General features: G+C 35.2%; 1 protein-coding gene across 1 annotated transcript in view; it reads left to right on the top strand.

The window, feature by feature from the left end:
• LOC128982796 (uncharacterized) overlaps positions 1-26,786 on the top strand; it is a 135,384-nt gene that overhangs the window by 30,830 nt on the left and 77,768 nt on the right. The gene's annotated exons all lie outside the window — the stretch shown is intronic.

Raw genomic sequence — 26,786 nt, 5'->3', positions numbered from 1 at the left:
ATTAATTACAATCATGGGAAAATAAAATGTTGGGAATGACGCAAAAATAATGTTTGTGGATTAAAAACTAGAGCCTATCCTTTGCAATGGCAGGCCTAGGCTACTCAGCATTAGACACGTTCGATCAATGTTTCTAAACTAAATTTTAATTTTAGGCCTACTACAGTAGTTGTTAATTTACACATGATAATATAATAGGCTAGTGGTTAGGCCCGAATGGTAACTAATATTTACCCTTGTGTAATGTAAGACTCGTGTTAAAATGAAATCAAACCAAAAGGCTTCTTATGAGCAAACTTTCCAACCACTGTTGCGTTGCTGCGGAGGTAAGCTATCGATTGTACACAACTACGATAAGTTACTACCTACCGAAAATATAATAATTTAGGCCTACTCTACGCATTTAAAAACCTTAAAACCATTACTGTATATCTGTAGCCTTATATCTTTAAATTTGAAATATTCATGAATTAATTGTCTACATAGGTTCTGGTTTGCTATTTCTTAATTTATTTCCAGTTCAATTTATTTTAGGTTATGTTTAACAAACGTCAAACAATGATATTTGCCATTGCCGTCTGCCGAACGTAACAAGTCAGCCAAGAGCCAATTAAAATCAAGCTATTATTCTTCTCTCCTGGTTTAACCCATGGATCGCCAGTTAAACCAGCTTCAATGGAGGGTTAACTTAAACCTAGTTTAAACGGAGAAATTATTTTGGGGAAAGTGAATCTGAGGTTAAACTAGAGTTTAAACCGTGATCAGAGTTAAACTTGATTTGGGGAAAGCGGCCCTAAGTATTTATTTTGTAATAAAATGTGCTTCAGTATTGTTTTTTCCAAGAGGCACAATTATAATACATTAAACTAATATTTAGCTCGATATGACTTCACGGTGTGGTGGGGGAATTTAAGTATCAGAGCCGTACACAAGCAATGCTTTCGCGTTTAGTATGGAACGGTGGAACAAAATATGAAGTGTGATCTAAATGACGGAACATATTTCATTACTGTATTACATTTTCTGCTTGAAACATATGTCCAGGATCATTGCACGCAGCACTTCACTAATGTGAGTGACCAAGATTATACAAACATTAGTTTAAAACTACATTAAATTGCGGTTTTCTGTATCCGTGTATATGACATTTTGGTGCATATTCTTAACTTTATTGGAATATCCCTTTGTTTTTAGTCTCTTGAAGTTAAATCAAGAAAGATGTTTGACTACATTAGTTTCAATAATTGATTTTGACATTTGTATTGGCAAACTATTTAAACTGAACGGTGCTTTGAAGTGCGAAACTGTACATTAAAACGTAACAACATTTTACAATGTGTTTAGGAGGAGGAGTACTCTAAATTCACTGTCAGAACACTCATGTCAAAGAGAGATTTGCTTTTCAACAACACATTACCCAGTTTACTTTGTAATATACTATGTTACTAGTGGTGCATTGATGTATATACTTTGTGCTCAGGCTATGTCAATAATTACAATTTCCAAAGTGTTCATTTCTTTTATTCTAAAATTTAAATAATTTCATGTTATAATAAAACACAAAAAGCAAAAGAAAAGAAAATCTTTATACCATTTTAGGATACGTCTAAATGTACTGTTTAATTAATAATCTTCTGCTAAATTCCCTTATACAAAAAAGCTGTAACCGAAATGTGACTCGTATAGGGTATTTTGATAAGGTTTGGTAAATTTATTTATTTCATACCAATCTATTAAGTTTTCGCAACGAAAAACACACTCAACTACTTTTACTGTAGCAGAAAAGCTATGTACTAATAGAATAATACCTAAGTAAACCTAATGTTTTTTTAAACAAGAATAAGTCTGACATGTTTGAGGTAATATTTTAAATAAAAACCAAACAGGCGAATGGAAAGTAGCATGATCTGCAGGTTTGCTGCATCGGGGGCATTTGAACCCCTGCTTACCCCAATTTTTTTATACAACCGTTGTAATTAATTATCATCATTAAATTAATATATTCTTTTCAGTAACATACTGAGTAACCTTATGTGAATAATAACACGCTTAATAATGTTTTAATGAAATCAATTTGTAAAATGTTTCATGATAGCTTTCTTTGTTTATGAATAACAACTTTTCTCAAGAACAAACTGTACTCTAAGAGCACGCTTTTCTTTAAAGGTCAACTCATCCGTATCATATTTAAAAGTCCTTCTCATAAAGTAACAAAACACCTGTTTGACGTCTGACTCGATATTGTTTTAGTTTCTTTTTATCAAGCCACTATCACAATGCCTCACACCTACATAAATAATCTTGTTCAGTTGTGTACACGTTTTTAATACAAATTTGACTCTGCAGTATTTGGAATATTTGTTTTCCAAGTTTGTCGTTTCTAAATTGTAGATAGTGTATTTATTTGAACAACATAGTTTAAGGTAAGAATAGTGCCACGTCTAGGATAAATTCTGTATACAAAAGAGTGTGGAAACACCATGACCCATCGATGGCTGAAAATAATTCAGGTACAAGTAAGACGCAGAGTCATGTGTGCGGTCAAATGGAGTATATTTTGTATTCTATCAACAAGAGGGAAAAATAAGTGTAGCAGTAAATACTAAAAGGAAACAATTAGTAAGTGCGAAGAAAATCTTAGAAGTGGTTCGGAAAATACGTGTTTCATAACATTTACTGGGGAGGGGGATAAAATGTTAGCTAGAAGGGTAAGAATGAATGTTTATTTAGGTGGTTGCTTGTATACTCAAAGTAAGGATCACAGTATTTCAAATCAAGGAAGGTTTTAATAACGCAGTAAGTGCATCCTTGTTAAGATCTTTAGGGGGGAAGTAGCAGCACAACCTTAAAGACGTTGTCAGATAAATAATAGTACCAGGGGACCGAGCATTGCTTGTGGTACATAATTTGTTCAAGACGTCAAATAAGCATAGTCTTATATTTCTGCAATATCCATGGTATTATAAAATATAACTGTATTTCGTTGCTATACATGTACTGAATACTATAAATTGGCGTAAATACCTGCATCTATGCGATCCTGTTTGTAGCTGAGTTGCTACCGGTTTCAACTCACATAGGAGTCATCTTCAGTCAACGTTTTGGACGCTTTTGACAATTGCATAGAAATGATAATACAAACATGTTTATTTTCGGGTCATTGTTGTTTATGTTTATGATCCGAACCGTTTCTTTCTTATAATCCATGGAATCATACAAACAACCCGCTAATTCCTGCAGCGAATCGTCGAAAACTACAAAATGTCAGTTACTTTTCTTTGAGGTAAAACCCTCAATTCAATATTAGCGTAGTGCATATTATTTTGCGGTAAAATATGTTTTTAATAGTCGTATTCATCCCTTGCTTAGTTATACACCCCAAGTGTATTTATGATCAATTCCAAATTTTTTCGTTTGAATGTTCTTTTATTTTGTACTGCATTTAGTAATTCGCGTTTGTACTTTAGATGATTTGTTGCATGTCATAATTCATTTATTTACATTTTCTTAAAATTGCCAATAGCTACTTGAAAATCCATAAGACTAATGTTTAAAATATTGAAATTTTATTATAAGTTTTTAACGAAAAACGAATTTTCCCAGAACAGAGCCTAGAAGGGATATTTTTGGACGAGCCGTGCACAATATTTTCCCGTTTAGCCTAAAACTAAGATATTTTTAACAAATCGGAGGAAATCGTGGGTACCGTTTTTGAAATCATTGTGCGCAAACGTTACTCATATTATATTATAGCAGATATGACACATTCCTGGGAAGTATTTTATCAGTCTATAGTAATATGCATTTAACATTAATATTAATGTGGGGTAAAATTTTATATAATTATTGAAAGTTATTAACGTCAATAAAGGATTTTAAATAAGGTACGTCGGTTCGGTATGCTTTATGAATCGGCAGAAATAATAAGGAATTCATGAGAAGAAATAAAGTAGTTCCATAGCTTGAGATGGAAAAATGTTGATTGAATAGATTGTAATAAGTATGTGAGGGATTTGGGAATAGAATACAAGGACAGATACAGTATTCATTAACCGGCTCGAAGGACCAAAGTTTGTAATGGGGTTTTCCTGACCACGAAAATAAAATCAGTAATTGAGATAAGAGAATAAATCGAGGACAGCTAAGAGAATTCTTTTGGAGGACCAGAACTATAATGTTGGAACATATTAAGTGGAGATAAAAAATATATAAGAGAGGGAATTAATTTAAAGCTTGTTAATTGGCTTTAAAGGACAACAAAACTTCTTTTCTGACGGATAGAAAATTTCTTTTTAACAATGTGAAAATATTTCACATGCTTGATTCAATGTGTCTAAGATTCAATGTGCATGATTTCTGTTTTCGTATGATTCTTACAATAGGTAATCAAACTACGCATATACAAATGGTGTACTGTAATTGAAGGTCACTTGTCGGTCCGAACCAAAGCAAGTGGTTTGTTGCTGGAAGTACCACATACACATGCTGAGTAAGGGCTGCATGAGGGTTCCCTGCTTATTATCCACACAGTGCGTGTAGTAATTAGCACGTCCCTTTTGTAAACATTCAATAGGCTTTTATGCTTTGTTTCGCTTGAGTGCACATTTCCAATGTTTCCCCTTTCATTGTCTAAATACTTTTGTAAACAATTCAATATACTAAGTCTTTTACCGAGTCTTTTACCGCAAAATATTATACACTACGCTAATATTGAATTGAGGGTTTTACCTCAAGGAAAATAAAATGACATTTTGTAGTTTTCGACGATGCAGTGAAGGATTTGGCGGGTTGTTTGTATGATTCCACGGATTATGAGAAAGAAACGGTTCGGATCATAAACATAAACAACAATTGCCCTGTGGTGGCAATCATACTACCGCTATGACAAATTCTACCGTAATGACATACCGACATACACACCATAATATATGAACATGATGGCACTTTCAGATGTATTACCGTTATCGTAGAAATTACTTTATTCTCTATGAGAATGTTATTAAAAAAGCTCCCTAAATTAGTCGTAAAATATTTGTATTGGATATCGTAGTTATTACAGTATTCTAATTATCTTTTTCTCTATGAGCATGATTACAAATTGATTTATTTTTATTACATTGTTTATTGTAGTCATTTCTCTATTCTCCATCAACATAGTTTTGAAAGCCGTGCAGTATTCTTTGTTAATCATTTTGTTAAAGCCTCCTGCATCCTTCGTATTTAACCTAACGATATAGTATAGGTTTTTATTTGAAATTGTGAAATAAGAAATTTTGTCGTTTTAAACAACCTATGCACTGCTTCAAATTTTTTATCAACGATCCCAACCGTTTGAAAATTAAATTCAAGGGATTTTAGGAGTTTATATAGACGCACTTTCAGTTTATATAATTAAATAGTAATGAACGATCCAGTAGAACAATGTAGTAAAATTATACATTCAATGTACTACTGGCAGGAAGTTATTCATCAGGACTAATTCAGCAAACTTGGACATTTGGGAACCGCCAAAGAAACTTGCTATACGATTAGTTAGCTCCGACGCGAAAACACTTAACTGCCTTCCACTGGAGTTAGGATCATTACAACAGAAATTGCTCCTCGACAAAACAATACTGTAGTTAATTAACTAGAGTAGTTATCGCCTACCAAAGGCTGTCAACCAGTTGAAATACAGTCTTCTGCTTCATTTGCTTGATTTGTTTGTCGACATTAGTGTGAATCAAAACTAACTTTTGGGCAATTAAACTAAATTGTATTTAATATATGTATAAGTAATTTACTATTTATAATTATTGAAGGTTTTCAAAGCCGGACATTGCAATGCAAATATAATCATTGACTTTCATCACGGAGAAGTAATATTTGCAAATGATTATGGAGCAATTCGTATTATTGTGAACTCAATAAAAAAAAATAACTTACTGACCCTAACATAATAGAACCGATTAGTAATTAACTTGTAACTAGTAATAAATCATTTGATCCCAATTAGGAAATTTAAAAATGACGACGAATGGCAAACATCCAGAAATTGAGATTAATGACATCAAATATTGCCAAATATTAAAGAGGATAATGCATATTATTTGGGAAGTTTGGAAAAGGTCCAGCTGGCGCCATGAAATATAACCCCATCCCTCCAAGCCCTTCTGGCGACTCCCATCACTACGATCTCTTCTGGCGACTCCCATCCCTCCGAGCCCTGATGAACCCCATTCCTCCGAGCCCTTCTGATGACCCCATCCCTCCGAGTCCTTCTGATGACATTCGGATATTGCGATATTTAGAGCACCGAGAAGCGGGAAGTGGGAATTGAAAGTAAGGTAATTTGTAAGATGTAATAAATCAAAATTGCGTTGATGTTGCTGTTTCTTTGACTGTAAGATACTTCAAATATACTGCCGGGAACAAGTACTTACTATTATCGTATGCGCGATACGTTGAAAAAACCACCGTAATCAAGGACGTAGCTTTAAAATGGTTTTGGTCGAATAATCGTATTCCTGTTAAAGTTTAACAACATTAGTTCAGACAAGCGATGCCTCGAATACAAGCAAACTCATTTAAATATCAGGACAGATGTCATATTGAGTTTGGTGGTTGAAGCTAGACGGTCTGGAATATTAGATTTCCAAATTTGATAATCTATTCAGATGCGTCAGTGAGAGTAACTCATCTTAACTTATCCTATTGTAGTCTAGCTTACTCTATTTTACCCATATCTATTTGTCAGTGTCGTAATAAGTATATTTGTTTCTATATGGGAATAAAACGTGATACAGTTAATTTATTTTTGTATTTTTTTCTTTTTAACCGAAAGATTTTAAACGGCGATTTTGAAGCAATTCAATATCCTCAATGGACAAATGCACCCTCTTAAAGATAAAAATAAATCCAGTAAGCAACTACTTTATTCCTCCGAGCTCTTCCAGGTTATACATTTTTCTTCAACAGTTAAAACAGTTATCGTAAAAAGATTTTCGAAATTGCATTCAAATACACATAACATAAAACTAAATTCTAAGATGTCGATTTCATATTAAAAGGACTGAAGTTTGGCATACAAAAATTAACAATATCGCATGGCAATTAAATGGCAAGTGTGTAATTTGAATATTGTGTACAGTATATTGTAAAAAGTATAAAAAGCTAAATACAAATTACATGCCAGCTAATTCTGTGGTTAGATGATAATTCAACAATGAATCCTGGCCTACACAATAATTATCAATGGTTAATTTTACGTAAAGCTCACAGAAGCATCCATAATCAATAGTTGAGCCAAATAATGAATATTTATAATAATGTGTAGGCTCAAAGGTCAAACTTACACAGGGTAGACCAAATGCCTAATGATAAATCTTATTATATTGACCCTCCAGGTTTTAATACCTTAATAGTACAAAAATTTGAAAATTAGCTAACCCTATCTGGATATCATACAAAATTACCCATTTATCTTAGAATTTTACCAACATCCTTCCCCCTGACGTTCAGCCTATGAGAGCTCTACAAAGCACGCCTAAATATACCTTAATACATAGTTACGTTATATACTAGTGACGATAAAATTGGATCATAACTCCAAATGATTTAGCAATAAAAATCCCAATCGTTTGGTCGACCAAATCCCCAGTTAGTTATGATTACGTAAGTCAACAAAACTTAAATCATTTCTTGTAGTATATTTTTCTTGTAGTAAATATAGGGGAGCTGAGAACTATGTTACGTTAAGTAAAGTATTACAAGCAATAAACTTATATATAAAATGTGTATTTGAAACTCGATATACGCTTAATGTATTACGATATCCATATTTAGATTTACAATTATAGTTTAACAAATTATGGTACTCATTTAAGCCTAATTCAAAATATTTTTTTGTGTTGCAGATCTTGTTTTAGATTGGAGATTTGTTCAAGATATTTACAGTAAGTCTCCGATCAACATTTTATTGTATTCAGACGATACACGCTTTTAAATTAATATATCAACAGTGTTAACGTGCTCTAAACTGTACAAATTCAAAAAATAACTAGGTTAACTATGTGTCGTCTATGTTGTGTGAACATTGTGGTGTCTGGATAAAATATAAGATTGCTGTGGAGGTTACTTAGGTTGGAGTAACAAGTAGAGAATAGAGCTGTCACGTGACAAAGCCTCTGTGACTAAGGTCCTAGTAGAGTGTCGTCTATGTTGTGTGAACATTGTGGTGTCTGGATAAAATATAAGATTGCTGTGAAGGTTACTTAGGTTGGAGTAACAAGTAGAGAATAGAGCTGTCACGTGACAAAGCCTCTGTGACTGAGGACCTAGTAGAGTGTCGTCTATGTTGTGTGTACGTTGTGGTGTCAGGATAAAATATAACATTGCTGTGGAGGTTACTTAGGCTGGAATAACAAGTAGAGAATAGAGCTGTCACGTGACAAAGCCTCTGTGACTGAGGACCTAGTAGAGTGTCGTCTATGTTGTGTGTACATTGTGGTGTCAGGATAAAATATAACATTGCTGTGGAGGTTACTTAGGTTGGAGTAACAAGTAGAGAATAGTGCTGTCACGTGACAAAGCCTCTGTTACTGAGGACCTAGTAGAGTGTCGTCTATGTTGTGTGTACATTGTGGTGTCAGGATAAAATATAACAGTGCTGTGGAGGTTACTTAGGTTGGAGTAACAAGTAGAGAATAGAGCTGTCACGTGACAAAGCCTCTGTTACTGAGGACCTAGTAGAGTGTCGTCTATGTTGTGTGTACATTGTGGTGTCAGGATAAAATATAACAGTGCTGTGGAGGTTACTTAGGTTGGAGTAACAAGTAGAGAATAGAGCTGTCACGTGACAAAGCCTCTGTTACTGAGGACCTAGTAGAGTGTCATCCATGTTGTGTGTACATTGTGGTGTCAGGATAAAATATAACAGTGCTGTGGAGGTTACTTAGGTTGGAGTAACAAGTAGAGAATAGAGCTGTCACGTGACAAAGCCTCTGTGACTGAGGACCTAGTAGAGTGTCGTCTATGTTGTGTGTACATTGTGGTGTCAGGATAAAATATAACATTGCTGTGGAGGTTACTTAGGTTGGAGTAACAAGTAGAGAATAGAGCTGACACGTGACAAAGCCTCTGTGACTGAGGACCTATAGTAGAGTGTCATCCATGTTGTGTGTACATTGTAGTGTCAGGATATAATATAACATTGCTGTGGAGGTTACTTAGGTTAGAGTAACAAGTAGAGAAAAGAGCTGTCACGTGACAAAGCCTCTGTGACAAAAGGCCTAGTAGAGTGTCATCCATAAAATATAACATTGTTGAGGAGGTTACTTAGGTTGGAGTAACAAGTAGAGAATAGAGCTGTCACGTGACAAAGCCTCTGTGACTAAGGACCTAGTAGAGTGTCATCCATTTTGTGTGTACATTGTGGTGTCAGGATAAAATATAACATTGCTGTGGAGGTTACTTAGGTTGGAGTAACAAGTAGAGAATAGAGCTGACACGTGACAAAGCCTCTGTGACTGAGGACCTATAGTAGAGTGTCATCCATGTTGTGTGTACATTGTAGTGTCAGGATAAAATATAACATTGCTGTGGAGGTTACTTAGGTTAGAGTAACAAGTAGAGAAAAGAGCTGTCACGTGACAAAGCCTCTGTGACAAAAAGCCTAGTAGAGTGTCATCCATAAAATATAACATTGTTGAGGAGGTTACTTAGGTTGGAGTACAAATGTAGAGAATAGAGCTGACACGTGACAAAGCCTCTGTGACAGAAGACCTAGTAGAGTGGCATCCATGTTGTGTGTACATTGTGGTGTCAGGATAAAATATAACATTACTGTGGAGGTTACTTAGGTTAGAGTAACAAGTAGAGAATAGAGCTGTCACGTGACAAAGCCTCTGTGACAGAAGACCTAGTAGAGTGCCGTGCATGTTGTGTGTACATTGTGATGTCAGGATAAAATATAACATTGCTGTGGAGGTTACTTAGGTTGGAGTAACAAGTAGAGAATAGAGCTGTCACGTGACAAAGCCTCTGTGACTAAGGACCTAGTAGAGTGTCATCCATGTTGTGTGTACATTGTGGTGTCAGGATAAAATATAACATTGCTGTGGAGGTTACTTAGGTTGGAGTAACAAGTAGAGAATAGAGCTGTCACGTGACAAAGCCTCTGTGACTGAGGACCTAGTAGAGTGTCGTCTATGTTTTGTGTACATTGTTATGTCAGGATAAAATATAACATTGCTCAGGAGGTTACTTAGGCTGGAGTAACAAGTAGAGAATAGAGCTGTCACGTGACAAAGCCTCTGTGACTGAGGACCTAGTAGAGTGTCGTCTATGTTGTGTGTACATTGTGGTGTCAGGATAAAATATAACATTGCTGTGGAGGTTACTTAGGTTGGAATAACAAGTAGAGAACAGAGCTGTCACGTGACAAAGCCTCTGTGACTGAGGACCTAGTAGAGTGTCATCCATGTTGTGTGTACATTGTGGTGTCAGGATAAAATATAACATTGTTGAGGAGGTTACTTAGGTTGGAGTAACAAGTAGAGAAAAGAGCTGTCACGTGACAAAGCCTCTGTGACTGAGGACCTAGTAGAGTGTCATCCATGTTGTGTGTACATTGTGGTGTCAGGATAAAATATAACATTGTTGAGGAGGTTACTTAGGTTGGAGTAACAAGTAGAGAATAGAGCTGTCACGTGACAAAGCCTCTGTGACTGAGGACCTAGTAGAGTGTCATCCATGTTGTGTGTACATTGTTATGTCAGGATAAAATATAACATTGCTGTGGAGGTTACTTAGGTTGGAGTAACAAGTAGAGAAAGGAGCTGTCACGTGACAAACCTCTGTGACTGAGGACCTAGTAGAGTGTCGTCTATGTTGTGTGTAAGTTGTGGTGTCAGGATAAAATATAACATTGCTGTGGAGGTTACTTAGGCTGGAATAACAAGTAGAGAATAGAGCTGTCACGTGACAAACCTCTGTGACTGAGGACCTAGTAGAGTGTCGTCTATGTTGTGTGTAAGTTGTGGTGTCAGGATAAAATATAACATTGCTGTGGAGGTTACTTAGGCTGGAATAACAAGTAGAGAATAGAGCTGTCACGTGACAAAGCCTCTGTGACTGAGGACCTAGTAGAGTGTCGTCTATGTTGTGTGTACATTGTGGTGTCAGGATAAAATATAACATTGCTCAGGAGGTTACTTAGGCTGGAGTAACAAGTAGAGAATAGAGCTGTCACGTGACAAAGCCTCTGTGACTGAGGACCTAGTAGAGTGTCATCCATGTTGTGTGTACATTGTTATGTCAGGATAAAATATAACATTGCTGTGGAGGTTACTTAGGTTGGAGTAACAAGTAGAGAAAGGAGCTGTCACGTGACAAACCTCTGTGACTGAGGACCTAGTAGAGTGTCATCCATGTTGTGTGTACATTGTGATGTCAGGATAAAATATAACATTACTGTGGAGGTTACTTAGGCTGGAGTAACAAGTAGAGAAAGGAGCTGTCACGTGACAAACCTCTGTGACTGAGGACCTAGTAGAGTGTCATCCATGTTGTGTGTACATTGTGATGTCAGGATAAAATATAACATTACTGTGGAGGTTACTTAGGCTGGAGTAACAAGTAGAGAAAGGAGCTGTCACGTGACAAACCTCTGTGACTGAGGACCTAGTAGAGTGTCATCCATGTTGTGTGTACATTGTGATGTCAGGATAAAATATAACATTACTGTGGAGGTTACTTAGGCTGGAATAACAAGTAGAGAATAGAGCTGTCACGTGACAAACCTCTGTGACTGAGGACCTAGTAGAGTGTCATCCATGTTGTGTGTACATTGTTATGTCAGGATAAAATATAACATTACTGTGGAGGTTACTTAGGCTGGAATAACAAGTAGAGAATAGAGCTGTCACGTGACAAACCTCTGTGACTGAGGACCTAGTAGAGTGTCGTCTATGTTGTGTGTAAGTTGTGGTGTCAGGATAAAATATAACATTGCTGTGGAGGTTACTTAGGCTGGAATAACAAGTAGAGAATAGAGCTGTCACGTGACAAAGCCTCTGTGACTGAGGACCTAGTAGAGTGTCGTCTATGTTGTGTGTACATTGTGGTGTCAGGATAAAATATAACATTGCTCAGGAGGTTACTTAGGCTGGAGTAACAAGTAGAGAATAGAGCTGTCACGTGACAAAGCCTCTGTGACTGAGGACCTAGTAGAGTGGCGTCCATGTTGTGTGTACATTGTTGTGTCAGGATAAAATATAACATTGTTGAGGAGGCTACTTAGGTTGGAGTAACAAGTAGAGAAAAGAGCTGTCACGTGACAAAGCCTCTGTGACTAAGGTCCTAGTAGAGTGTCATCCATGTTGTGGGAACATTTTGGTGTCAGGATAAAATATAACATTGCTGTGGAGGTTACTTAGGTTGGAGTAACAAGTAGAGAATAGGGCTGTCACGTGACAAAGCCTCTGTGACAGAAGACCTAGTAGAGTGTCATCCATGTTGTGTGTACATTGTGGTGTCAGGATAAAATATAACATTGTTGAGGAGGCTACTTAGGTTGGAGTAACAAGTAGAGAATAGGGCTGTCACGTGACAAAGCCTCTGTGACTAAGGTCCTAGTAGAGTGTCATCCATGTTGTGTGTACATTGTGGTGTCAGGATAAAATATAACATTGTTGAGGAGGCTACTTAGGTTGGAGTAACAAGTAGAGAATAGGGCTGTCACGTGACAAAGCCTCTGTGACTGAGGACCTAGTAGAGTGTCATCCATGTTGTGTGTTCATTGTGGTGTCAGGATAAAATATAACATTGCTGTGGAGGTTACTTAGGTTGGAGTAACAAGTAGAGAATAGGGCTGTCACGTGACAAAGCCTCTGTGACAGAAGACCTAGTAGAGTGTCATCCATGTTGTGTGTACATTGTGGTGTCAGGATAAAATATAACATTGTTGAGGAGGCTACTTAGGTTGGAGTAACAAGTAGAGAATAGGGCTGTCACGTGACAAAGCCTCTGTGACTAAGGACCTAGTAGAGTGTCATCCATGTTGTGTGTACATTGTTATGTCAGGATAAAATATAACATTGTTGAGGAGGTTACTTAGGTTAGAGTAACAAGTAGAGAATAGGGCTGTCACGTGACAAAGCCTCTGTGACTAAGGACCTAGTAGAGTGTCATCCATGTTGTGTGTACATTGTTATGTCAGGATAAAATATAACATTGTTGAGGAGGTTACTTAGGTTGGAGTAACAAGTAGAGAATAGAGCTGTCACGTGACAAAGCCTCTGTGACTGAGGACCTAGTAGAGTGTCATCCATGTTGTGGGAACATTTTGGTGTCAGGATAAAATATAACATTGCTGTGGAGGTTACTTAGGTTAGAGTAACAAGTAGAGAATTGAGCTGTCACGTGACAAAGCGATAAACTAGGATGAGTTTGCAAATGATCGCGCTTAGGGAACGGGGTGTTATGGGGGTTCAAACAATTTATTATATTTAGGTGTTTTTTTTACGTTATAGGTTATGGAGAAAATTAAAAAAAAATCCCATGTTACCGGTATTTGTATGGAGGATAATGAAATTGTTGTAGTTTGCTTGTTTATGGATATATTTTGATCAAACTTGCCAAATGTATTTATGTTATACTAAGCTATTAATGTTTTACAAAAAACACACTTTATTTCCCTCCCTGTAGCAGCTAACCTAGGTACTTGTTAAACCTAATGTTATTTAAATAGATTTAATTGAAAATCCAACTAGCAAATGGAAATTCGCTTAGTCTGCAGGTATGCTGCGGCGGGGTATTTATGGATCTGGAATGTTGAGATTTATCTGTGGGCTATATTTTGTATTGAGATTTGTTGGCTTATGCAAACGGGCTGCGTCCCGGTCAGGATTTGAGAGGTTCGCTGTATTTTCAGCTATGCCTGCATAGTAATCAATTTCTCATTGGTGTGTTGTTTATAATCTAATCCCAGGCATTGTCTTGTGTTAGTGACTTATTATTTGTTAAACCGCACTATATCAAAGAATATTAACAAATAAAAGACATGCCCCTGGTGTTGTGGTTTCATTAATCACTCAATGTAGATGCCAGCCCTGATGAGATCCATAGAAACGTAAAGCCATTGTTCTATCTAAGCATTACGTCACCATCTCACTCAACTGACGACATTAACGTCGTTTACTGTAACAAGGCCACCTGACTGCATTACAATAGTTTGATTGAACCAATCAACAGTTAATCGCTAACTTCAACATCATAATGTAGTACGTATGATATCTCTGTAAAACATGACAATTGGATTGTTATTTAGGAAATTCAAATTATGATGATTTATTTGTAGTAGTATAGGCCTACAGAGTGTCCCGTAAGTGGTATAACAATTTTGGAATATGTTTCAAGACAAAACGAAAATCAAGAAAGATATTTTACTAACAATGCCTTGTTGGTGAGCTATCCACAGTTTTGTTTTTTATCTACAATAAGAAATTTTTATAGAATTTGGTAAACAATTTGATTTGGCAATAAACTGTTAAAATAAAATATGTTTATGTGTCCGTTAGCATTATAACATCCGATGTTAAAACTAAATACGGTAAGAACATGTAAATATAGATTTATTCAAACAAGTTCACGACCAGCATGATTCGACAACGAGAACAGATTTTTACAGGAGGTTTTAATGGTAATAATTTGTTTTCCTTCTTTGACAATTCAAGCATAAAATGTCGCAATCAATATATAGATTAGCGAATTTCCCACATACGGAATAATAAAGCTATTTTGGTAAGTCACGTGGTAAGAACTGAACCCTGGACCGATTTTCTTTTTCGTTTTGATGTCCCCAGATATTTAAAACACCATCCGTTCAAATTCATATATACATAAAACTCGAGTAAAACCATCTTATCTTCCGATCATTAGATCCTCTCTATCCAACATTTAATATGAAACTTGGTAAAAAGTGTAAACCCACTTTTATCTTGCGAATTTGTGAACCACCATGATCGGACCATTGGAAGCACCCTTTTATGGGCTAACAACTGGGTTTTCAATATTTTGAGGGCCTTAGAATTTCCCAATTTTCCTCTAACCCATTTTGTAGAGCGTAAAATTCATTTGGTATCATGAAGTGTTTTTGAACGGTAATTAATTAATTCCATGTGGTTAAAGGTGTAAAATTATTTTTAATTATAGTGTCTTGCTAAAGCTACTAGTTTTTAATGTTACATTTGAAACAATTACATTATATTAATGTAGTTACCGTTATAAACCGTAGTCAACAAAACGTTATTATAGATAAGACAAGATAACGTCCCATCAACTGAGCTATCCAATCAAATCAATAGTTAAGAGTTCAATAAACAACAAGAGACAGAGAGTCAGCACTCATCAGAGGAGGCGATAACTTGCTGTCTGCACCGGAAGTGATATCGTCACCCTTAAATTGCCAAATTACTTCCGCCTTCTATCTGCCATTAAACCAATAAACACCTACACTATTTGTGTTCCAATTATTTCTCTCGTAGTGCCTTTTGGCTGCATTATGAAGCACTGAAACTGCAAAATAGAGAACGGATCTGAAAAATGATTTCTGATGTATATATTTTTTGTATTTGCCCTGCGTTAGACTGGTTACATCACACTAATATCGTTAGACTTGATTTGATTAGATCAATTTGATGACGTGGCTTTAAGATACATGTCAGCAGTTCAAAAAGGTTTTAACCATACACCTATTAATCAATATTGCAGTTCAGGAACCATTGCAATGAGTTTTAAAATTTGGTTATAGCATTGACGTTGTATTAATAGTCAAAGGTTATAGGTAGTTTACTGTACAACAAAATATATCACGCTACGGTATCATTGATCTAACATTAATGGTCTATTTTAATCTCCCTTTCCTAATGTTTAATTTTAAGTAAGGGTTTAGCAATTCCATCTTCTTTATGCTTTTGGTACATTCTTTTACCGACTTATGTGTGTTTTATATAAATACAGTATACAGTTTATACGAAAGATCATTTTTTAACCACGCTTAAAAAATTTTAAAAATGCATTACTAAATTACTTAGGTACTACAAAGGTTTATAAAATCTACTGGCATATTTAAAGGGACGAAAATTGTTCCAAAATAATAATATTCTTTTGTTAGCGTTGATTGAGTGTCACCAGTCTTATGGCTAAATAGCAAATTAATCACGATTGAATTGTTTAAATATTAGTTGAAGGAGGGGAGGGTGTTATTAAAACTAATTAATTGTAGTGGATCATAAAGCACATTTTGTAACCTTAGTTCTGTTAGAGCTGTACCCGTCTATGGGTATCTATCAGCCACGATTATAAAGATATTTTACATTTTTCTACATCAGCCCCTCTTATCCAAATATAATTTAAACAAGTCGTTATCATTGTTACTCCAACAGCAGACGCTAGCGCGCACTCTGACACTGTCCAACAGAACTGAGAAGGTGGCAACTTGTTGCAGTACGTTGTGGACAAAGTTTGTACAATTGCCGCTAGGTAGCACGAGGTGTTGCGCCCGGACACTAGTGCTGCAGCACGGTCTTTACAGAAACTACGACGTTAAGAGGTAACGACAGCACATTGTAAGCAAACCTTTTAGTTCCCTAATTTGCTGCTAGATCACACTAGCGATGCACTGTATGCTAGCGCTGTGGCTCGGCACATTGCATTACTACGACTACGGGGTCTACCAGCAGAACATTGTATCCTGTTGGTTAGTGGTTCATCTATTCTCCGCTAGAATGATCTGTAGTGACCAAACGATAGCGCTACCTTTTGTCGACTCGGGTAGCCAGTACTGCTCGCCAATTAATTGCTGTACCAATTTGATTTATCATACTAGCCTTTACCTAGCTATAGATTGCACTGAGATACATTTCAGTATTGTATTATAGAAATAATATCGTATTCTAGGAAACTGATATTTTAATAATAGGTATATTTATTTTCTTAAATTGGGAAATATAGAATTCTAACTATTGTAATAAATCTATTGGTACTTCAATGATTTCACATAGAATAAGTGTATGGAATAATTTATGTTTTGAACGTTTCTACAAATAGTGCTATGGATCGGTATAGTTTATTGCAATTGTAAAAACAATGTAAAGGAAACTCACGTTTTATTTATTTACAACTAATTTTGGCTTTTAGCGAATTTCCCTATAAGTACTGTAGCTATTACCTTAGGTGGCACGGTAAGACATTATAAATGTATTATACATTATACATTTACTGTTGTAACCTGTTGTATATGCTGAGTTGGTTACTTCTTTTAATCAATGGTTTAATTTATACAGTACTGGTTTTAAAGAGTCAGCTGTTAGCAAATGTTAATTTTAATGTATAGTATGCTTGCTAATAATTAAACACATGTTAATTAATTTTTATGAGAAAATGTAAACAAGAGTAGAGTGTGTGTTGTCTTATAAAGAAGATGTTAGTTAAATGGTTCAAAGAAAATGTTATTCACTACTTTCACTGAGTACTCATAGTTTTTTGTCAGTTTATTCGTCACAAAACCCGAGACCGACGCACTTTTTCGTTTTGATGTCCCTAGAGGTATTTCGTTTTGAAACACTATTCGTTCAAAATTGTATATTCACACATGTCCGTGAACGTGATAACTTGAGTACAATATGAAATTTTTCTTGAGTGTAGGGCGGGATAAACAAGAATCGGTTCCCGAACCAGCTCAGGCTAAGGAAACGTGGTTCTAAATTTCCCTTTAAACCTTTTTAAATAGTTTAAAAACAAAATAATTTAGTATAATGAAGAGTTTTTTATGGTTATTGGTTACGGAAAAAATTTTAAAATTGTAATTTAAAATCCCATGTTATTCCTATGGAAAATAAGTAAACTGTTGTAGTTTGCTTTTTTATTGATATATCTTGATCTAATTTATTTATTTTATATTAAGCTATTCATATTTTACAAAAAAAAAAACACTTCATTATCTTTATAATTTGGAAGCATTTATTGGAATGCTTAGTTTATTTGGAAGGCCTCGGTACTTCGGGGATTTGTTTTGGCACGGGAGAGGGCTAAGTAAAATAATCAGTCTTTGATCGGAACTATCCCCCCTATATCGAGGATTCTCATTGTAATCTTAATCTTCGCTCAATAGTTACAACATAGATTAAACATACTCCCTCAGGGGTTACAACTACTGATCCCTTTCCTTTTTTTCTGCAATTTTTTTATTTGCTATTATACTGTGGATTTCTTGCTATAAACACATGTGACAAGTCTTTTGTCAACTTTTTCTTTGTTATTTTTTCAACTAACTTAGTTACTTGGCAACCCATAAGGCTAATTAAGTTTTAATTTTAAAACGAGTTGTGTAGCGAAATAGGAAATTCCTGAGGCAGTCGCTGTCCCCAATCACGTTTTTAGGGCTTAGTCCCTAATCCCAAAATTTGGTTGGACTTCAAGATATATATTACAGACTGTCAGTCATACAGACAGACAGACAGACAAACAGACATAGCTCGTATTAGAGTATAGGATATTCACAAAAATTTAATTATCTTTTTCAATTGGATCAAACTTCGTCCATGATGCTATTAAAAATTAATTAAAATATATCATAAATTAGGCATTTGTTTACTTTTCAACCATAACCTTGTTCTTTTTTTTTTAAAGAGTTTGTGTTTACAATTTATTTGTTCTTGACGACTTCGTCACGTCGTCTTATGCAATATACTTCAATATAGGCCTATTGCTGGTGAAACTGTTCGGTATAACAAAATAAAACTTATATGTATATTTTCTCTTCTCATTTAACACGTTTCAATAATCTATAAAATGTTTAATATTATGTTAAGTTTAGGCTACTTTTTCAAAAGTTTGTTTGTGGCTTAAAACACAACTATAAGATGTTTTATCTAGCTAATAGTAATTTAAACTAAGATTTAGGATAGCATTTTCTTGGGGTTTTTGTATAGAGAATATGGAGGAATAACAAAACTTTTCTAATCATCAATTATCAATTATTTAAGATGGGGATTCCACTATCTGCGTATTTTAACCCAAAATTCTGTGCGTTTACCGAAATGAGCCAGATCTAATATAATACTGTACTGCCTTTTTTGTAATCGAGCCTTTTTTTAATCCAATTTTGCCGTTATTTTTTTTGTTTTATGGGAAAATCACTTAAATAAAATTAACTTTTAAACCGTATACAGCAATGTGATTTATAAAGTACTAGCTGTTGTACCCGTGCTTTGCAACGGGAAGAGGACACAAAATAGAAACATTTTAATCTTTATCTCTTGCATATAATAGTTACACATCCGCCAACGCCTTTAGAAACAAAATTCAACTTATACGGCCTTAATAGAAACGTTTAAGTTATGACTTTTAAATCTGGTAAGTAGTGGATACCACCATTTTGGTTTTGATTAATTTCAAATCTTGTGTAGGCTGATATGAGAAAAACTGACCAAATCTTCGAGTAAAACTTTGACATACATGATTTACCAGATTTACCAGATGTACCTTCATCTCCCTTAATTACACATCTTTTAATTTATTATTGACATTTTAAATTTCTATTTTGAAGTTGCAAAAATACTAATTATTAAATTTAAATATCTTTATATTAAACTCTTCTTTATATTAAATCACAAATCCTTTCATCTTCAGTTTTTTCACTCACAATAAATCATTAGCAAAACTAAGTCATGTGTTACAAACTTAAGAAAATATTGCTGTGCCTTATCAATACAGTCTTTTGAAATATTAAAGAAACTATATCTATAGTTACTATAAAAAATGCAAACAAATAATTTAGCATTAAAGACAGCAGACAAAACTAATATGATTATCAAAGCATCAAGGACTATAAAATGTAATAGCAAATACAGTATATGTTTCATTGCACCTCTGATTCTACTACCTATACAAAAATATCAACAAACAACTTAATATACAAACCAGTTCTTTTAATCAGTTCCATCGTCCATTGCCTTTACATCATTAAGAAAACATAGTAACAGATATTTCATTGATTTTAGAAACAAAAGAACACTGTACTGCTTAGTTTTTAGCGAATTTCCCATATAGGGAATAAGCTATTACCGTAGTACTCATGGTAAGACCTGGACGCGGGACCGATTTTTTTTCGTTTTGAGGTCCCTAGAGGCCAAAAACACCATCCGTTCAAATTCATATATATATATTTATATATATATTTATATCTATATTTATATATATATTTATATATATATATGAGTCCGTTAGCACGATAACTCGAGCAAACATGATCCGATTTTGATGAAATTTGGTACAAACGTGTAAACCTACGTTTATTCGAACGAGTTCGCGATCCAGCATGATCGGACCATGGGAACGGAGGTTTACGGGGGGTTTTATGGGGTAAAAATAGGTTTTCCCATTTTTGACCCAAAAAACATAAAATTTAGCAATTTCTTTCCAAACCATTTTGTAGAGCTTAAAAAACAAATAATTTAGTATATTGAAGCGTTATTATGCGCCTAATGGTTACGGAGAAAATTCCAAAAAATTGGAAATTTAAAATTCCCATGTTATTCTTATGGAGAATAAGTAAAGTGTTGTAGTTTGCTTGTTTATGAACATATTTTGATCAAATTTGGAAAATGTTTTTATTTCTTACTAACTATTAACAATTTACAAAAAAAAAACAGTTTTACCCTCCCTGATGCAGCAAACCTAAGTACTTGTTAAACTAATTCTATTTAAATCGGGAATAAATGTTATATTTTTAAGTAGACATTTCAGTGTAAATCAAATCAGTCAATTGGAAATTCGCTTAGTCTAAAGGTTTTCTGCGGCTGGGGTATATGATATTTTCCTTAGTTTAATTTAATCAGTGGTGTGGCAAAACACAAATAATAAATGTATTAAATAAAGTAAATGTGAACTGAAAGCTATGTTAAGATAAAATAAGAGTATTTTGTATTACCATTTGATAATTAAATATAGTTACACAACACATATACAACAAATTTTAGAAAACAAAAATCAACGACAATTTAGTTATGAATGATATTCTTTAGTTTAATTTAAGCATAGGTTTAGCAAAACACAACAGCTTAATGTACCTAAAGATACATATAAAAAACAATGAGAAGTGCAAGTTATGTTAAGTTAATCTAACACATGTGAAGCAGTTAGAGTTTATTTAAAGTAGCCTCCAAATTCATACAAAACATCTATACATTGTAATTTTCATACTGTTTCCATGAAAACATATCAATAACATTATTTTCACTTAAGATTGTTAACTTAAGACGCTTTAAAAAATCCAAAGCAGAGCCGGAGTTGATACAGCAACGGTTATAAAATCTTTTTTTCTATAATCATTTACATAGTTTTAGAATAAATAATCCATGATAAAAGGTTAGCTTAAAATAAACCTACCTCATATTTATGGAAAATATTATATTTAATTTCTTTGTATCAGCTGTCTGAAATTATGAAATATGCAGTTTAGCAGTTCTTATTGTTTATATTTAAATGTCAAAGCAAATGTAAACAAACATTGTTAGTATTCGCATCACAGCCATGGAGACCAATCAATATTTACTTTTAAAATTTTCACCTCAGAACTTTTAAAGCCAAAGGGGCGAAGCATACGGTCAGTATCGTAATGTGAATAGTCCTATAATCGTCCTTGGTATGGTAGCTATATTTTTGTAAAATTTAAGCCCAGTTGGTTAAGTAGTTTTTGCACCTATTAGTAATACACATACAGACAGACACCATTAGATTTTTATATAATAGTATAGATTGGATAGGGTTAAAAGGTCTACAACCTACAAAATGTTAATCAAAATTGATCACGCCGGTTTTGTAAAAAAATAATTTTTTCCATTGAGGTAAAATCCACTTTAAAAAATAAAAATTTCAAGCTAAATAAAAAAGATCCTGACGATGCCATGGATAAGTATCCCACATACCACATGTCATAAAAATCGGAATACGATGTGGTCTGTAGGGCTGTAAATTTACACACACACAGACATCACTTTGAAAACAACTTTTTTGGGGTTCAGGGGGACCCAAGTGGATATATCTTCTCAAAACTCAAACTCGAAAATCTTAACGAAAACAATAATTAATTTCTCCACATAGGCTACCAAGTATATGGGGGGGGGGGGTGGGAGTAATTAGTTCTAACTGAATTCTTTCTTTACCTAAAATTATGTAAATTCTGTATAAGTTAACCTATTTATACATACAATTACCTATTTATTATTTATACGTTTTATAGTAACTGTAGGAAAAATATAATGCGTAAACTACAGTAATAGTATTTAGGACGGTGTTGAGATATGTACTAGGTCAACTGAGAACGGTTTCTCCTACTGATGGTACTTGCTGGGTTCTATGGTTCAGCACAGGTTATACTCACAACAATTAATTGCTTCAACTCATTTTTACAGTATTTAATGATTCTTCATACTGACTCTGCAAATGCTATGCCTAAATAGCCCCAACTACTACTAAACCAGTATTTAAATATCTGTTGACTATTTCACTCAACACAGGTTATGTCCTCAACGATAACTAGGCTACTTTTGATATAATGTTAATCTCCTAGCTATTCAACAAAGTCACAAAGTCAGAAATTGTGTTCCAAACATTACCCTCTATACCTATTAGTTTTCCTGGACTATTGTTAAGTATACGTCCCAACATGCCTTGCCTAGTATGTTTGTGCCGTTTCAATCTAAATTAATCTTATCTTACGTTTCTGTAGATTTTTTGTCTAAACATAACTGTAAGAGTTTCTTTTTCATGGTATATATAGTTTCTGAAGATTGTTTGACTCTAGACAGGTTATGCTTGGTACCGTTTCTTCTACTTTTCTGGTGTGACTGTATACTAATTGGCATTACCTCAAGACCTTAGAATACACTCGCAGCAGGAGTTGAGGATCTCGTATCATTAGTTATTGTCCCTGCAGAAAGCAGACTGCACTACTGCGACTATACCACCTAGCATATAGCAGCAATAGTTGCGTCTACCAACTCAACTCCCTACTTGTGCAACATCACCTGTCACTAAGGAGGCAAGGTGCCAAAGTCTTCCACTCCCGCCTACTCCTACTGGAGAAAGTAGAAAGAGTCACTACGTCGCTACCGCCACCGCCACCGCTGCAACCTGGTCAAGGACAAACCTTGGGCTGCTGACCGACAGGTCCTGACACGTCTAGAGCACCCGGATAACCTGATCACGTGGTCAGCCCTCAGGACCCCAGGATCTTACATGCCCGAGCCTGTCTTGGATATACAATAGATTGTCACAATAGCTGGCTGGTGGTAGGATTTTTGTCATAAAATTGTTTATTAGCTTCTTTTTGTAACTGCTAAATTTGCCAACCGTAGTTTCCATACAGTGCCATGTATCCCGAAAACATAAACATAATTTAAACTAACATTTAGGATAGAATTTTCTTGTTTTTTTATAAATATAGCACTAGCAGAGTACTCCTGATGGCAACCTGTGCTTCTATGTTGTTCTTGGCAAGTTACAAACTGTTCAAGGTATAACGCGATTCGATATTGAAATACATCTGCTACGTATGCTGTCTGAAAAAACAATTATTCTTAGTTGAGCACCCACTCACAAACATACTTGAGATATTTGTCGAATTAAGTGCATGTAGAAAGTGCATTATAGAAAATATGTGTTTAATTATAAGATAAGCCTGTGTAACACCGATTCCCTCGTAGACCTGCTTATTAGACTACACAATAGACATGATTCACTTTGTACTCGTGTTCGCCAATTGTCACTGAGTGAGGTGAGGAGAAGTACAAACTCGCTGAGTCATGAGAGCGGCAGCGGGCCTCCACTGGTGCAAGTCACCGTCCATGTGACGTCAGTCTCACTCTACATCTTCTATTGCTAGGCATATATCCGTTGACTACAGATACCGCATATACACCACGTCAAATTAACGACCACGGAGATCAGATATTTCTCGTAGTCAGACCCTACTCTCCCTATCTCATGAGCGATATGCCCCCCTACCCCTGGTCCCTGGTCACTTCCCTATATTTCGCAATGGTGTAGGAATTAAGCTAATTAGACATAGGAATTAGTCCGTCCACTATATTTTACCTTGTTTGTAAAGTAATGAGTTGTTTTGACTGTTTTACACTCGAAGATATTTCTCAATGTCCTAAAATGTAATTATTTTGCTGTAATATTGGTGTGATTATAACAATACTCATTTAGCTTTTTGCCAAAAACATACTTTTTACATAAAAGTAAAAGCGAAAAAACATAATACATCTGTCGTTTTGAAGCTAGAATAGTAAAGTATAGATCGACTTTAAGCTTGCTAAAGTTGAACTATAAATACTTGTCCTAAAATGTAATTATTTTGCTGTAATATTGGTGTGATTATAACAATACTCATTTAGCTTTTTGCCAAAAACATACTTTTTACATAAAAGTAAAAGCGAAAAAACATAATACATCTGTCGTTTTGAAGCTAGAATAGTAAAGTATAGATCGACTTTAAGCTTGCTAAAGTTGAACTATAAATACTTGTACCTGATACGAATCTCAAAACATTTGTTTTATCAGGTTAAAATGTGAAACTCAATTTTGTTCTAAATTGTGTTAATAGTAAATGAAAAATTAATACATTAAAAGTAGTCCGTAAATTACAAAATTAATAAAGACCAACCCTATGAACATAAAAAATTAGGTTGACAACTAACAAACATGCTATATATTCCCTCTAAGCCTATAGGATGAAGACTGAAGTGTGTTAGAATACAAGAGTGCAAGAAATCATTAATTCATTCATTCATTCACCAACCATCGTCTTCTGTGTACGTTAAAGCACACTATCCAACATGTTGGACGGACATGTCGGGATCCGAAGTCTTGTCGAACATATTGGACAGTGTGTGGGTTCCGATCCGACATGCTCGACGGATATGTCAGGTCGGATGCTTGGTCCGATAGCACCACCCGACTCGAGCCGTCCGCCTGACATGTTGGATATCGATGGTTGGACCGTGTGGGGGTCAACGGACTCATTTTTCCATAATGTCATTTAATGATAATAAACAGTCAATGTCAGAATTTATTTAACTCTACAGAGACCAGAAGGCGTTGTGGGATGTTAAAAGTAAACCCTATTGCAACAAACATGCACGTAAAGAGGGGCACGATATCCTGATGGAAGGGTGCAAGGAACTGTATCCAGAGTGTGATTTAAAGTTTGTTAAAAATAAAATTGAAAATTTGAGAGCCTCGTTCTGTAGGCACTAAAAATCGCTTAAGTCATCGCTAAAATTCCCCCACAAATAGCCACAGTAGTCTCAAAATCCATCTCAGAACTAATATTTCACCTGACTTGTTGGGTAACATGCTCGACAGTGTGTGGGAAACACCCGACATAAGTCAGGTTGGATGATGGGTCCGTCGTCAGGTCAGGTTGTCAGGTCGGGTGGTATGTTCGGCAGACAGAAGACATCAGTGAGTACAGTATTATGTAGTAGAGAGCAACACTGTACGTTACGGTCAAAGATTCTGTGATTACGGTGCATACAACAAGAAAAAAAACCCGTACGTGTGGTACCTATGTACCTAGGTCGTGTAGATGAAAAGTAAAGTTTTTCTATTAGAGTGGTAGGTTCTATAAGCTAATGTCCTGATTCATACACAATATGACTTAAAATTATGAGTTTTTACTGAATCCAAGCCATATGTATAAAGACCTTTTCTAAGCAGTTTATTTAAATCTACGCCCGTTTTGCTTTGTCGACAGCGCTCACAATATACGACTGGAGAGCTCGTTGCTAAGTGCTAATCGCCACCATCAATTATCCGGCTGACGTCAATGCTCCGTGAGATACAACTTGGTATTGTATCTTATAGCACTTGGCAAAATGATAGGAAATGTACTCGACAGTCGACACGGGCTATCGTATTGCGATCGACCCACAAACTTTCCGAGGTTGTGTAATGTGTAAGAGTTGTGAGTTGTGGTGGCGGCATGAATGAACTGTGACGTCAAGAGATGCAAAGCATTCTGGGAACCGCTGGTTGGCGCGACGGCGCGGCGGCGATCAGCTGTGAGTCATCTTGGCGGGAAGGCAACATGTGAAGATTCTGTCTTTCTTCAGAGTTTTCGGGGATGCTGTGATGAACAGTCTAGTTATGGAACTTCGCAATAGAGAAAACGTTTAAATGGTATGATGGAATAAAGATATAGTTGAGGTAGATAACGAAACGTAAGAGAATGAGAATAGAGCAATAGACAAAATAAGTGATATGATTTTCAATCGTTTCCCTAACTTAACTTTTCTATTTTCAAAACATAGCTCCGCAGTATACCGCACGTTACGTCTCTAGATTTAAGTGTTTATAAAAATTGACATCATTATTCAGATGAGAATAAAATTTTTTTTAAAGCTTGTAACTTTTGTACAATTCTAAATTATTCAGATTAGGGTGTGTGTGTGTGTGTGTGTGCATTGCAATGTTTTATATTATTTATCCCAATTTCCATAAAGTATCCGGTTGAGGTTGGTAAAGAGACTGTACGTTGGCTCAAGCTTTACTGTTATACAAGATTAACAAATTAACCTTTCCTCTGATGTCCTGTGAAGATTTTTTATGATGTAATTTCTGACTTGTAGAGTATCAGCCAATCTGACGATTACGTCAACACTCACTGTTTCTGTCCTTGCCTCAAGTTTTTCTATGGTGCTCTTACATATACTGTACTGTAATATGTTGTTTATAGA

Source organism: Macrosteles quadrilineatus, unplaced genomic scaffold (assembly GCF_028750875.1).
Source record: "Macrosteles quadrilineatus isolate MER2022 unplaced genomic scaffold, UCM_ALF_1.0 Scaffold_1__1_contigs__length_201487025, whole genome shotgun sequence".
In the NCBI taxonomy this organism is placed as follows: domain Eukaryota; kingdom Metazoa; phylum Arthropoda; class Insecta; order Hemiptera; family Cicadellidae; genus Macrosteles; species Macrosteles quadrilineatus.
This window is presented reverse-complemented; position numbering and strand designations above follow the sequence as displayed.